The sequence below is a fragment of the Camellia sinensis genome, chromosome 10 (genome assembly GCF_055761805.1).
Source record: "Camellia sinensis isolate YWXY chromosome 10, ASM5576180v1, whole genome shotgun sequence".
Taxonomy (NCBI): domain Eukaryota; kingdom Viridiplantae; phylum Streptophyta; class Magnoliopsida; order Ericales; family Theaceae; genus Camellia; species Camellia sinensis.
In genome coordinates, this window is record NC_138970.1 from 52,108,527 (window position 1) to 52,122,371 (window position 13,845).

Below are 13,845 nucleotides of genomic sequence, written 5' to 3' on the forward strand. Positions count from 1 at the left end.
CAAAAAAACCAGTAAGAGTTGACATTTGTTGGCCAGCTCTAGAAACAATTGTTTCTAATGATTCATCAGGATTAAAAAGAACGCGGTGCATTCCAGGTAAATGAAATGCTAAGCGTACAACTGTTGGTATCTCTACATGCAATGGATAACCAAATATTCGCCAAGCAACTTCTGGAGGTCCAATATACCTCGTATCGAGATATTATTGGATCTCATTTATCAATCCCAACACCATCGGTGTATGGTCATAACCCTTATAAATGTACTTGTGTATATACTTGACACATCTCATTCTGGCACAAACTTCCACATTTATGTGACAGTTGAAACGTTTAGAAAAATATGCATTGTATGGTACGATATCTCTGTTATCAACTTCTTTCCCCCTCACAATATGAGCTTGACCATTATTGCGACGACGATAGATAGGATATCCATCTTGATCCATAGTAGTTGTTTCTGCGAACGCTCGAGGGTATCTCTTAGTGCATTTATCATTTTCCATACATGGTGCTTGTGGATTTCGAGCACCACATGGTCCATGTACCATACAACACTTGATAGTTTCAAAAAGCATAGGTTCATCTTTTGGATCTGAAAATTCTGCACAAACCAATTTGTCCACTTGAGCACATGTCCGAATTTTGTCTGGACCCTTAAGAAATAGAAGTACATGCATATAAGGAAGGCCTCGCTTTTGGAATTCAATTGTAAAAACATGCGCAACTTTATTACCAAACACTCGGTTTGTTTCGATCTCTTTCATCAAGCACTTTCTCTTTAACTCAAAAACACAGGCAATTAAATCAGGACGATCAATAGGCTTTTGGTGCGGTAATAATGCCGAAGTAATTTCTGGCTAATTAGGATTTGCAGTCATGGTGAGAAAAATATCTGGATGTTGGTTGTATCGTGTGATAGCCATTGAGTCTTGAAAGATTTCAAACATGTGTCTAAGACCTCCAGGAAATGAAGATGGCAAAACAAACCTTTGACTAATTTGATTACGTTGAAGGTCATTTGGATCAATATCTGTCAAATATTGGTAAAGTTCAGCACGGATCTTCCCTTGATTAAGCTTGTAGCAAGTCAACCCATTTTGTTCAGTTGCGGCCCAAGCATCAACCAAAAACTCTTGGAACAATTTTCCAGCGCTCAAAATTATTGAATACTCTATGGGTCGTTCAAACAAACGATAACTATAAAAATCCATTTGAGTAAGCCGATCAGTTGAAGGTCGATCACGTTCAACATCCCACAGTTTCATCTCAGGTTCCCATCCAAGCTTACCATGGGAAAATAATAAAACATAATGTAATGACAAATATGCTGGGTGACATTCATTGATTTGCATTAGCTCATTATTTCCATGTAGATGTAAGATAACATCTCTCATTCTACTATAACCTTGGTTCCATCACCTGGTATTACAACTGCAATCTCATCTATAGTTGGTAGGTTATACCGTCGTCGATCTGTCGATGAACTGTAGTGGAGATGAGCAGGCAAATTTCGTCCTGTCAAGGCTAATTGATTCAAAATTGCATGAGCCCGGCGAAATTTAGCAACGAATGCATTAACTTGTAATAAACCATCTTGAATAGTTTTTAGAACATCTCTTCTTAATTGAGGATTTCTACGATTGCGAACTTCTAAAGCTGAATCAGGGTCATAAATGTACAATTACGCATAAGCTGCATCTTGCCCTGATTATGGTAGTAGTGATCCTGTTCAATGTCGCAATTCCCCATGGATAGTGAATGATGTAGGGCCTCTTCCAGTAAGTACTCTTGGATCTAATGTAGCACCAGGACTTGTAAAAGCATTGGTTGCATTGTACACTCGAGTATAACACCGAAACGATTTTGATTTATCATCATTCCCATCATATAATGCTTGAAGAAGTGAAAGGGGTGTAATAAGCAGAGAAAGCTTAACCTTCCCTTTTGAACATCATGTTCCGGATAAAGGACGGTTTAGAGATGATTTTACTAATTTTTCATCCATCCAATGTAATGTTGAACAGAAAGGACATAATACATCCATCTTGCCAAGAGAATGACGACATGAATTTATATTTGCTCGAGTACTAACCATGTGACATCCCTGTTCTGTATTATGCTAATTGGTCCTTAAGTTGTTTATGGTTATGTGTTTAGCATGGTTTTGTATGCCATTATGTGAAAATATGTGGTTTTGAATTTCTACCTGTTCACCGTAGGAATATCTGTTTGAATAATCAGCTTTGGAAATTAAATTGAGGGCCTTATCGACCACAGAACCCGAAATTGAATACGCCATTGTGATTGGCATAATTTTTAGAGCCTACGGTGAAATTTAATTGAAAAATTGATTTGGACCAGATTTAGTTGGTAAAATGGGTGCCCAATTACTCTTTATTATTATATTGACTTGGAAGGGCTTGTTGTATATGAGCACTACTCAATTAAACTCCCTCTCTAATTCTCACTTGGCTGATATGCACTCTAAGGAAAGGAGAGGGCCGGCCATTAGAGAGAGAGAAGAGAGAAAAATCTGTGTTTGATCTTGAGGGCTTGGAATTTTGAAGTCCAACTCAAATTGGACCATAGATTGAAGAATTGGACTTCTAGGTAAGCCATTGACTCTTGAAATCATGAATTGAACTTGTAATCTTGTGAGCTCAAAGTATTTTTGTGATCAAGAGCATGATTTAAATTGGTTTTGATGAGGTATGATCATGCATACACAGGATTACTTTTGAATTGCCATAAGTTGCAAAATCTAGCATGCATCATGTCAATTAAGCAAGATTTGAAGTTTGATCATGCATGCAAGCTTGGTTTTGTTAAGCTTTATGGGAATAAGCACCAGTTGCATCTTTTGAAATAGAAATGAAGTCAAGATGGGCATGCATGTTTGAATAATTAAAGATGGGAGCTTGAAATGCAAGAATATGCATGATAAAGTTGAATTTGGTGTCAATTTGAGACATGCAAGTGTGTAATCCTTGAAATTGAGCTCCATAATAATGTGTTTTGGTGTTTGTACCATGTTAGTATATGATTATGTGAAGTTTGGACCGAAATCATGCATTTAGGGCCTTTGAATGTCGAGATGAAGCTCAAGAACTCAATCTGAAAAACCCAGATTTTCGATGTCCGCTCGAGCGGGTGAAGTGACGCTCGAGCGGATAAATCGAGCTCCCAGCATTTTCTGCGGACATGGTTCCCGCTCGAGCGGGGAAGTTGACGCTCGAGCGTGGGAGCTATTTTGATAGGCCTTCCGCTCGAGCGCCCTATTTAACGCTCGACCGTATTTTTCATACAACCAGTACTTTTGCAGGCCTTGAGGGACCGCTCGAGCGGGTAAATTGACGCTCGAGCGGGGACCCTATTTTCTGAAATCCTGTTTTTGCATTTTGTGTTCTGTTTTCCGTTCTCTTTCACTTGCAAGCACTCTTAGGCATATGCTAAGCATTGTAAATGAGTTAATGAGATAATAATAAAGCCTAAAGAGGAATATGTGAATTAAAGAACGGATTGAACTATTAATGACCCTTTTGTGTTCATGAAACGTGTAGGGTCAAGCTCCAGGGCAAATCCACAAGCCGATCACTGTGAGTAATATCAATATTTGAAAACTTGTCAATGTCCAATTGTTTATTCCCTTATAAACGTTATGAGTTGTTAATTGGGATTGTGGACAGAAGTCTGACAGGAATGAATGAATGGACCAAAGGTCGTTTTGATATAAATGAACGGACCAAAGGTCGTTTGATGTGAATGAATGGACCAAAGGTCGTTTTGATATAAATGAATGGACCAAAGGTCGTTTTGATGTAAATGAATGGACCGAAGGTCATTTTGATGTGAATGAATGGACCAAAGGTCGTTTTGATGTAAATGAATGGACCGAAGGTCATTTTGATGTGAATGAATGGACCGAAGGTCGTTTTGATGTAAATGAATGGACCGAAGGTCGTTTTGATGTAAACGAATGGACCAAGGGTCGTTTTGACATATGTGAGTGGGCCGAAGGCCGTTTTGACATGAATGAGTAGGCCGAAGGCTGTTTTGACAGAAATGAATAGGCCGAAGGCCGTTTTGACATAAATGAATGGGCCGAAGGCCGTTTTGACATGAATAGAAATCTGAATGGGCCGAAGGCCGTTTCGACATGAATGGAAATCTGAATGGGCCAAAGGCCAGAATGGTTGGAACTACAGTCACTTGATTTGAATTTCGTATACTTATATATCTGTTAAGTAGAAATAGGAATTGGGCCTAAGGCCGTTTGGAACCTGTTGTTCTACATTGTTTACGTAACTTCTGTATTTGATATTATTCACTGGGCTATCGCTCACGCTCATTCATGTGTTTGTAGGTGAGCCCGGAAAAGTCCAAACCCAGCCCCAGTGAAGTCTGTGAGGAACAACAGAGGTTTTTGGAGAGTCAGCCCTTGTGTCTCACGCACGAGACCCGTCTTCGCCCTTCCATTATATATTTATATCTTGTCATAGTGGCGAAGTTTTTGATTATGTCTGTATATAGTTTCATGGGTTGACTTAGTTGGATGATCCTGTCTGTATAGAATTTTATGCTACTATATTTCTGACGTGAGTTATTAACATGAGTTTGTATGGAATGTTATGATGTGCATATAAGCACGGCTCTATGGACAAAGTTTTAAATTTTGCTTCCCTTTTGGCCCCTTTACTCTGATGTGTTAAGTCTGTTTTGGTTTGAGGCCGTAGGTAATCTTAGGATTGCTGGCCGGTTACGTCCTTAACCCATGGGGGTGGGTTCGGGTCGTGACAGAGTGGTATCAGAGCACGAGTTAATAACTCGCGCACTTGTCCAAAGGAGCAATAAGCGTCTAGAAAAGATCTAGGATGCATTCATGTGATAAGTATGAATTTGAAAGCATCAGAAATACGCTTAAATGTTTAATGTGAACGATTATGTGCTATAAATTTTTGGATTGCTTGCATTGTAAACCATCGAAATATGTATGCTTTCCGGTATATGCATACTTGTGAATTTTTGTATAAAGTGTAATGCAAGTTCAATCGGATGGTGAGTAAGAACTCTATAAAGTTACGTTTAGCCTTAATTATGTTATGATGATATGAAACGAATTAATGATTGTCCAAATTTTCCTGGAACGTAATTGTGGTATCCTTAGCAGAGGCCCTCGCCCAGGGGACATAATACTGTGGCTTATGGTCATGAGGCCCTAGCCCGGGGAAAATAATACCGTGGCCTATGTATGAGACAGGTTGCCGGTACCAAAGGTTCCATTATGGAACTTGATATGCTTGACCAGTATGATATGTTACGCTAAAGGAAATACCACATATGATTTGAATATGAGATATGAATTGTTACACTAATGTGTACAACAAGTTTGTTTTGTTATAATGCACATACATGAACAAATGAACTATGAAAAGTTGTTTATGTGCATTCAATTCTGCCTACGAGTGTCTATTTGAAATATGAACATGATTTGAGTACATAATTACTTAGTAAATGTTCAGCATGCGATATTTGACAAGTATGCAATTATCTGTTACGTATATGATTAATTACGTACGATATGTGAAATGAGGATATAAAGACGTGCCTATATGTGACTATGTGTTTATTTTTGTATTGGACATCCCCGTATTTGGCATGATTTGATAAGAGTTCGTGTAGAACGTGGTTAAAGTAAGGGCATACGAGTTGGTAGACTCTTTTACAGCCCGACCTGATAGACTGGAAAGAATGGTACAAGAAATGGCAGAGATCTTAAGACAACAACGTTAGTTACTGTTATGGTAAGAACTTTTGCCACCACTAGCGTAAGAAACGCCGATGAGTCGTTGTCGGATTTCGGGGGCTTGTTATGGGTATGGTAAATGGACCATATGGTAAGGAATTGTCCCCGAACTGGACAAATGCGAGTAAATCTTCTGCCTCAGTTGAATTCGTACCAATGGTGGGAAATGCTAATCAAGACAGAGTAATTGTACTCGTCCTAGGAAGCACTCAGAATACTGCAACCGTTATCCCAGGTATCTATACTGTTTATAAACAAATGCCTATGTGTTGATTGATTCTGAATTAGTACATTGTACATCTTCGCTTGGGATATTATTTGATCCGGATCGGCATATTTTCCATATCTGCTGCATGTGTATCTAAAATTGGTTAGACCCACATGATCGAAACTGCATTCATGGGAGGTATATGCCCCGTTTGGGAAATTTGTGAAATACGTTTTGGGATACTGATTGACTGTACACATGCACATATATATCTACACATATGCTCAGGGTGATTTATTATGTTACTGTCTTCAATGACTAAACCACTGGAATTGTGACTTTGTGATTGTATAATTGAGTTGAGCACCCCAAATAATAAACTCTGCAAGTTACGAGACCATGCATTTGATTGGTAGAAAATTGACTGGATTATGTGACTATACTGGGCTCGGCTCATAAACCTACATTTTGTGACTAATTTGGAACTTTTGCGTAACAGACCCTATCTTATGTACGATCGAGGAACCCTGTTTAATGTGTTACTGTGCACCATGTGCTTGTATATAAGACTTGTTTGGGAATTGCTGTATTGATTATGGTACATACCTCCTGATCTGAATAACTGCACGTTTATGCAACTACCCCCGAATTTATATAGTCGATGCCATATTTCACATGACTTGAAATGCTTTGATATGAACAGTTGTGATGAATAATTCTGATATGACTTTGAGAACTGATGAACTTAGGGCAGTTGAGAAACTATCAACCATGTACCTAAGCCAACAAAGTGTGCCTTACAGAACCAAATATACCCTATGTGAGAAAACTTTGATGTGATTCGATCTGATAGAATCTTGTCTAGTTGGGCCTGATAGAACCCTTATTGGATATAATCTGATGGGACCTTTGCTTGATTTGATTTGGTAAGACCTTTGACGGGATTAATTCGATAAGACCCTCTATCTGATCTGACCTTGTTAAAGGGAATTAAGAATGGCTTGTGAATAAATAGCCAGATTATTCTTGACAGAAAAACTGATAGAACCAAAACTTGAACTCATTTGGGATACTTGATTTATTTGAAAGACCTTTTGTGGGCTATCAACAGATTGATCTAAGTATGAACACCGTTGAGAATCAATCCCCAACTATTGAGAACATATGTGTTAAAAACGAACCGAATTGTACAAACCCCGTGATTGGGTGTCGTAAGGAGTGTTGTTCCATTTTGTTTGTTTGACACTATGGGAACCGATGACGGTAGACTGATTTGATTTTGAGCAGTACTGAACATTTGTCTTTGACTGATCAGAACATGTTTTGTAAGGGAGAGTGGTTGTTTCAGTGTTATCAGATTTTGGAGAAATCAGGTTATAGTGAATGGTGTTGTGTTGCTTTGATGACATTCTTAGAGTGTCCTTTCGTGCTAGGGGACGTTAAGCCTATGTAGCACCTTTGATTGAGATACCTTTTGCCACCGACGGTTTCGTACGGGTGGGTTTGAATAATCAATCTGGAATCGGCCACCGACGGTCGTGAACGGGTGTGCTTCGATTCCGAGACGATTATTCCTTTGTTTTGTTCGGAATGCCATCCCTTGGTATTATGTAGATGTTATTAACATCCAAAAAAAAGCTTTGAAAAACCCTGATTATCCGGAAATGCGCGAATTCGGTACGTCTTGGGAACAACTGCTCAGTGCCATTATATTCTGTGATTGGGGCTCTGAGGATGTGTAAATTGGGTCTAACATGTGACTAACTATTTTGATATTATCTTTGACATTATGGAGACTAATATATGAATTGCCTTCTGCTTTGGCGACTATGAAATAGTGTGGAAAGACTCGATGGAGTAGGAAATTGAATATTGAACTGAATTGTAGACCGTAACCTGTTGAATAAATTGAGAACACGTGTATTGTGTTAGAAATTGACTGTTTCGATGTTATTATATCTTACAATCAGTATTATGGGGATATACGGACTATGTGCGTTGTATGGGTGATTACTTCGATACTACCTTTGTTGATTCGAGAAATAGTATCTGGATCCACCTTATATTCCTGAAGACTTTTAATTGACCTTGGATAATTGTGATGAGTCACTGGACTAAATACCGAATCAGATCGTGAATTGGGGAATTATTGAAGAATGAATTGAACTTTTGTGACACGGAATAGATCGAACTTCTGTGATAAAGTTAGCTGACATTGAAATAAATATGTTGGTGACCTACCTTGAAGAAGGCAGTTGGTGAATATGTCTAAATATTTTTCGGTGCCAACAGGTCAAAGTTGAATTTCAGATAGTGGTGGGACTACTTCAACCTCTCTCCATTTTGGAATGGAAATGGGAATATGTGGCTACGAATTTCGTTGTGGGGCTACCTTGAGCACCCAAGGTATAAGTCCCATTTGGGCTATTGTAGGTAAAATTATTGAAGTTGCCCATTTCTCCCCATAAAATTTTGTATGATGCTTGTAGACTAGCCACTGTTTACATCGATAAGATCGCTCGTTTACATGGGGTCCCAGTATCTATTGTTTAGACAGAAATTCTAAAATGTGTTTGAATTCTAAAAAGCCTTCAAGAGGCAATGGGGGCTCAGCTTCTGTTCAGTTATGTTACCCGGACCCGGAGGTTCCCTTATGGAACTGGTTATTCGTAACCTCACGTGTGTATGTTCTGTTCTGTTCTGTTCTGTTAATGCTAATGAATGTATCACGTAAACTTAATCATGACTTATGAATCCTGTATATGATCTGGACAAATTACGAATTTGATACGGAACTGAATTATGATTCGGCGCTGTTTTCCATCCGCAAATGGATGTATGATCAGAAAGAACTTGTTAGATTTTTGGGAGAAATACTCCAAATTTATGCAGTAGATTTTTCAGGGGATTTGAAAGATCTATCCATTGTTGGCAGACTTTGCTTACAACCACAGCCTACACACTAGATTGGTGTGACACCATACAAGCCTTGTATGGCGAAAAAAGGGTAAATCTATGACTGATTGAGAATAGAGCGTTGCTTGATTTCAAGACTAAGTGAATGACTATTAAGAAGGTAAATTAAGTTTGGAGGACCAAACTTCCTAAAGGGGGGAAGACTGTGACATCCCTGTTCTGTATTATGCTAATTGGTCCTTAAGTTGTTTATGGTTATGTGTTTAGCATGGTTTTGTATGCCATTATGTGAAAATATGTGGTTTTGAATTTCTACCTGTTCACCGTAGGAATATCTGTTTGAATAATCAGCTTTGGAAATTAAATTGAGGGCCTTATCGGCCACAGAACCCGAAATTGAATACGCCATTGTGATTGGCATAATTTTTAGAGCCTACGGTGAAATTTAATTGAAAAATTGATTTGGACCAGATTTAGTTGGTAAAATGGGTGCCCAATTACTCTTTATTATTATATTGACTTGGAAGGGCTTGTTGTATATAAGCACTACTCAATTAAACTCCCTCTCTAATTCTCACTTGGCTGATATGCACTCTAAGGAAAGGAGAGGGCCGGCCATTAGAGAGAGAAGAGAGAAAAATCTGTGTTTGATCTTGAGGGCTTGGAATTTTGAAGTCCAACTCAAATTGGACCATAGATTGAAGAATTGGACTTCTAGGTAAGCCATTGACTCTTGAAATCATGAATTGAACTTGTAATCTTGTGAGCTCAAAGTATTTTTGTGATCAAGAGCATGATTTAAATTGGTTTTGATGAGGTATGATCATGCATACACAGGATTACTTTTGAATTGCCATAAGTTGCAAAATCTAGCATGCATCATGTCAATTAAGCAAGATTTGAAGTTTGATCATGCATGCAAGCTTGGTTTTGTTAAGCTTTATGGGAATAAGCACCAGTTGCATCTTTTGAAATAGAAATGAAGTCAAGATGGGCATGCATGTTTGAATAATTAAAGATGGGAGCTTGAAATTCAAGAATATGCATGATAAAGTTGAATTTGGTGTCAATTTGAGACATGCAAGTGTGTAATCCTTGAAATTGAGCTCCATAATAATGTGTTTTGGTGTTTGTACCATGTTAGTATATGATTATGTGAAGTTTGGACCGAAATCATGCATTTAGGACCTTTGAATGTCGAGATGAAGCTCAAGAACTCAATCTGGAAAACCCAGATTTTCGATGTCCGCTCGAGCGGGTGAAGTGACGCTCGAGCGGATAAATCGAGCTCCCAGCATTTTCTGCGGACATGGTTCCCGCTCGAGCGGGGAAGTTGACGCTCGAGCGTGGGAGCTATTTTGATAGGCCTTCCGCTCGAGCGCCCTATTTAACGCTCGAGCGTATTTTTCATACAACCAGTACTTTTGCAGGCCTTGAGGGACCGCTCGAGCGGGTAAATTGACGCTCGAGTGGGGACCCTATTTTCTGAAATCCTGTTTTTGCATTTTGTGTTCTGTTTTCCGTTCTCTTTCACTTGCAAGCACTCTTAGGCATATGCTAAGCATTGTAAATGAGTTAATGAGATAATAATAAAGCCTAAAGAGGAATATGTGAATTAAAGAACGGATTGAACTGTTAATGACCCTTTTGTGTTCATGAAACGTGTAGGGTCAAGCTCCAGGGCAAATCCACAAGCCGATCACTGTGAGTAATATCAATATTTGAAAACTTGTCAATGTCCAATTGTTTATTCCCTTATAAACGTTATGAGTTGTTAATTGGGATTGTGGACAGAAGTCTGACAGGAATGAATGAATGGACCAAAGGTCGTTTTGATATAAATGAACGGACCAAAGGTCGTTTGATGTGAATGAATGGACCAAAGGTCGTTTTGATATAAATGAATGGACCAAAGGTCGTTTTGATGTAAATGAATGGACCGAAGGTCATTTTGATGTGAATGAATGGACCAAAGGTCGTTTTGATGTAAATGAATGGACCGAAGGTCGTTTTGATGTAAACGAATGGACCAAGGGTCGTTTTGACATATGTGAGTGGGCCGAAGGCCGTTTTGACATGAATGAGTAGGCCGAAGGCCGTTTTGACAGAAATGAATAGGCCGAAGGCCGTTTTGACATAAATGAATGGGCCGAAGGCCGTTTTGACATGAATGGAAATCTGAATGGGCCGAAGGCCGTTTCGACATGAATGGAAATCTGAATGGGCCAAAGGCCAGAATGGTTGGAACTACAGTCACTTGATTTGAATTTCGTATACTTATATATCTGTTAAGTAGAAATAGGAATTGGGCCTAAGGCCGTTTGGAACCTGTTGTTCTACATTGTTTACGTAACTTCTGTATTTGATATTATTCACTGGGCTATCGCTCACGCTCATTCATGTGTTTGTAGGTGAGCCCGGAGAAGTCCAAACCCAGCCCCAGTGAAGTCTGTGAGGAACAACAGAGGTTTTTGGAGAGTCAGCCCTTGTGTCTCACGCACGAGACCCGTCTTCGCCCTTCCATTATATATTTATATCTTGTCATAGTGGCGAAGTTTTTGATTATGTCTGTATATAGTTTCATGGGTTGACTTAGTTGGATGATCCTGTCTGTATAGAATTTTATGCTACTACATTTCTGACGTGAGTTATTAACATGAGTTTGTATGGAATGTTATGATGTGCATATAAGCACGGCTCTATGGACAAAGTTTTAAATTTTGCTTCCCTTTTGGCCCCTTTACTCTGATGTGTTAAGTCTGTTTTGGTTTGAGGCCGTAGGTAATCTTAGGATTGCTAGCCGGTTACATCCTTAACCCATGGGGGCGGGTTCGGGTCGTGACAAACCATTGGACTCATAGGCATATCCTCTAATTCCTCATTAGTACATAGATCCTCTTGAAGGGAAGGAGTTGTAAGAGTAGGCCTACAAATATTGGTTCTGTGTAAATTAAAATAGAATGGTAATAGTAGGAGTATGTATTTGAAGAATTAAACACAGTCTTTTACCAATTCCTTTGTGGAGCTAAAGATGTGCTTGGCATTGAGAACGAACATGTGGAAGGATGTGCAACCATTGTTCATTTTTGCGCCAACTGTGTATCCTCAGTTGCCTTTGTTCCTAGTTCCAAGCAAGCACGACTACGACAACACGATATTAAAGAAGTTTGTCTCGGTTGAATACATTCTCTTGATTTCTCCTGTTCTCGCCGTGCACGTTGGGCCAATGTAGCTTTTGATATAACATTGTTATTGTGTGCCTAAAATGTGAATATTATATCATTGATACCTAAAATACAAATATTATCGTATACTATTTTATTTCTTTTTCTTCCTGCCTTGTGATAATTTTAAGAATATTTTTACATTTTCTTTATCCTACTTCCTTTTCCATTTTGCATCATTTTCCCTCCTCATGCCTTGTGATATAACAATTTGTTTTTTAATTATTGTTTTCTCTTTCTTCTTGCTTCATGATGATTTTAAGAAAATTAAAAATATTTTCTATGCCTATGTTCCTCTGTTCCTTTGCTTAGATGTTATAAAGTTTTTCTTGGAGTTGATAAAGGTTACAATTATTTTTTAGGAAATGTTAAAGAGAGCTAAAAATACATTGTTTGAGTGTATAGAAAACAAAGAGCACAAAAAAAAAAAAAAACTGACAACACAGTTTACATTTTTAAAAATATACATGATCAATGTTCACTTAAATAATATGATTGGCTTTGTTTTACTCGATAAATATTTTTTTAAAGATGTTGAATATATACCATTGGACATGCGTTTTCCTTTCCTTTGTCAAAAGAAGTTGTAACGCCCTCAAAATAATAACAATAAACCCATCAGATAAGACATGCATTTACATATAAACTAACCACATCCTTTCATTCATTAGAGTTCCATTACATAAGTATTACATGTTAACCTCATAACAAAATGCCCTACGGGCTTACAGCTTTCCAAGTTAACACTTGGTTACAACAAAGAGTTCTAACTCGTTTACACATTAAGCCCTTGGCTTGAAATTACATGTAATACATCAAAAGTAAAACGACAAAACTATGCCCGCCACTAGCCTCCCAGCTATGTCCTTGGAGGTGGCATGCTTCCTGTACCTGAAAATGATATTCCCATATAGGGTGAGCCACAGCCCAGTAGAAATACACTAAACCAACCATGGACAATGACTAAAACATTAGCAATTGATAGTTGGTCAACACTGATACAATCACATAAATTACATATTTATGTCAATGACTTACAAGTCCCAATTACTTTTCATTTTCCCTTTTTCAACAGATAAGCATGCTAGCTCTATCATCATTTCCACAGATATGTATAAAAACTATATGTCACATTCAGATAAGCATAAAAGCTATATCCACACTCTACAACAGATATGTATATCAACAATATCCACAGATAAGCATACAAGCTGTATCCACACTTCACTTCACAAAGATAAGCATATGAGCTCTATCTTCACTTCTCTAGACAAGCATATGAGCTCTGTCTACGGAGTTCATCCCCTATCTCCTCCCAATACCTATCCGGTTTAGAGGTACATCCCCTATCTTCCCCTAAACCGCGGAGTACATCCCCTATCTCCTCCTCTACACATAACGTATATAAACACATTGGTTCTATATACAATCACACAATACACACAATTAATGTATTCTATCAACCATCAAGTTCCATGACACATTCCATTGATTAGTTTCCGTTTGCCTAATCATCATGCATTGTCTACAACAATCTCGACTATCCTCCACTGATAGCCCAAAGCAGTTATTTCTAAAACAGAAAATAAATGCACAAATGGGTATTCAATCAACATTTCATTTCCTCATTTCTCACCAATTAATTATCCCAATTAATTAAACAATGTAATTAGGCCATTTTCCATAATTACC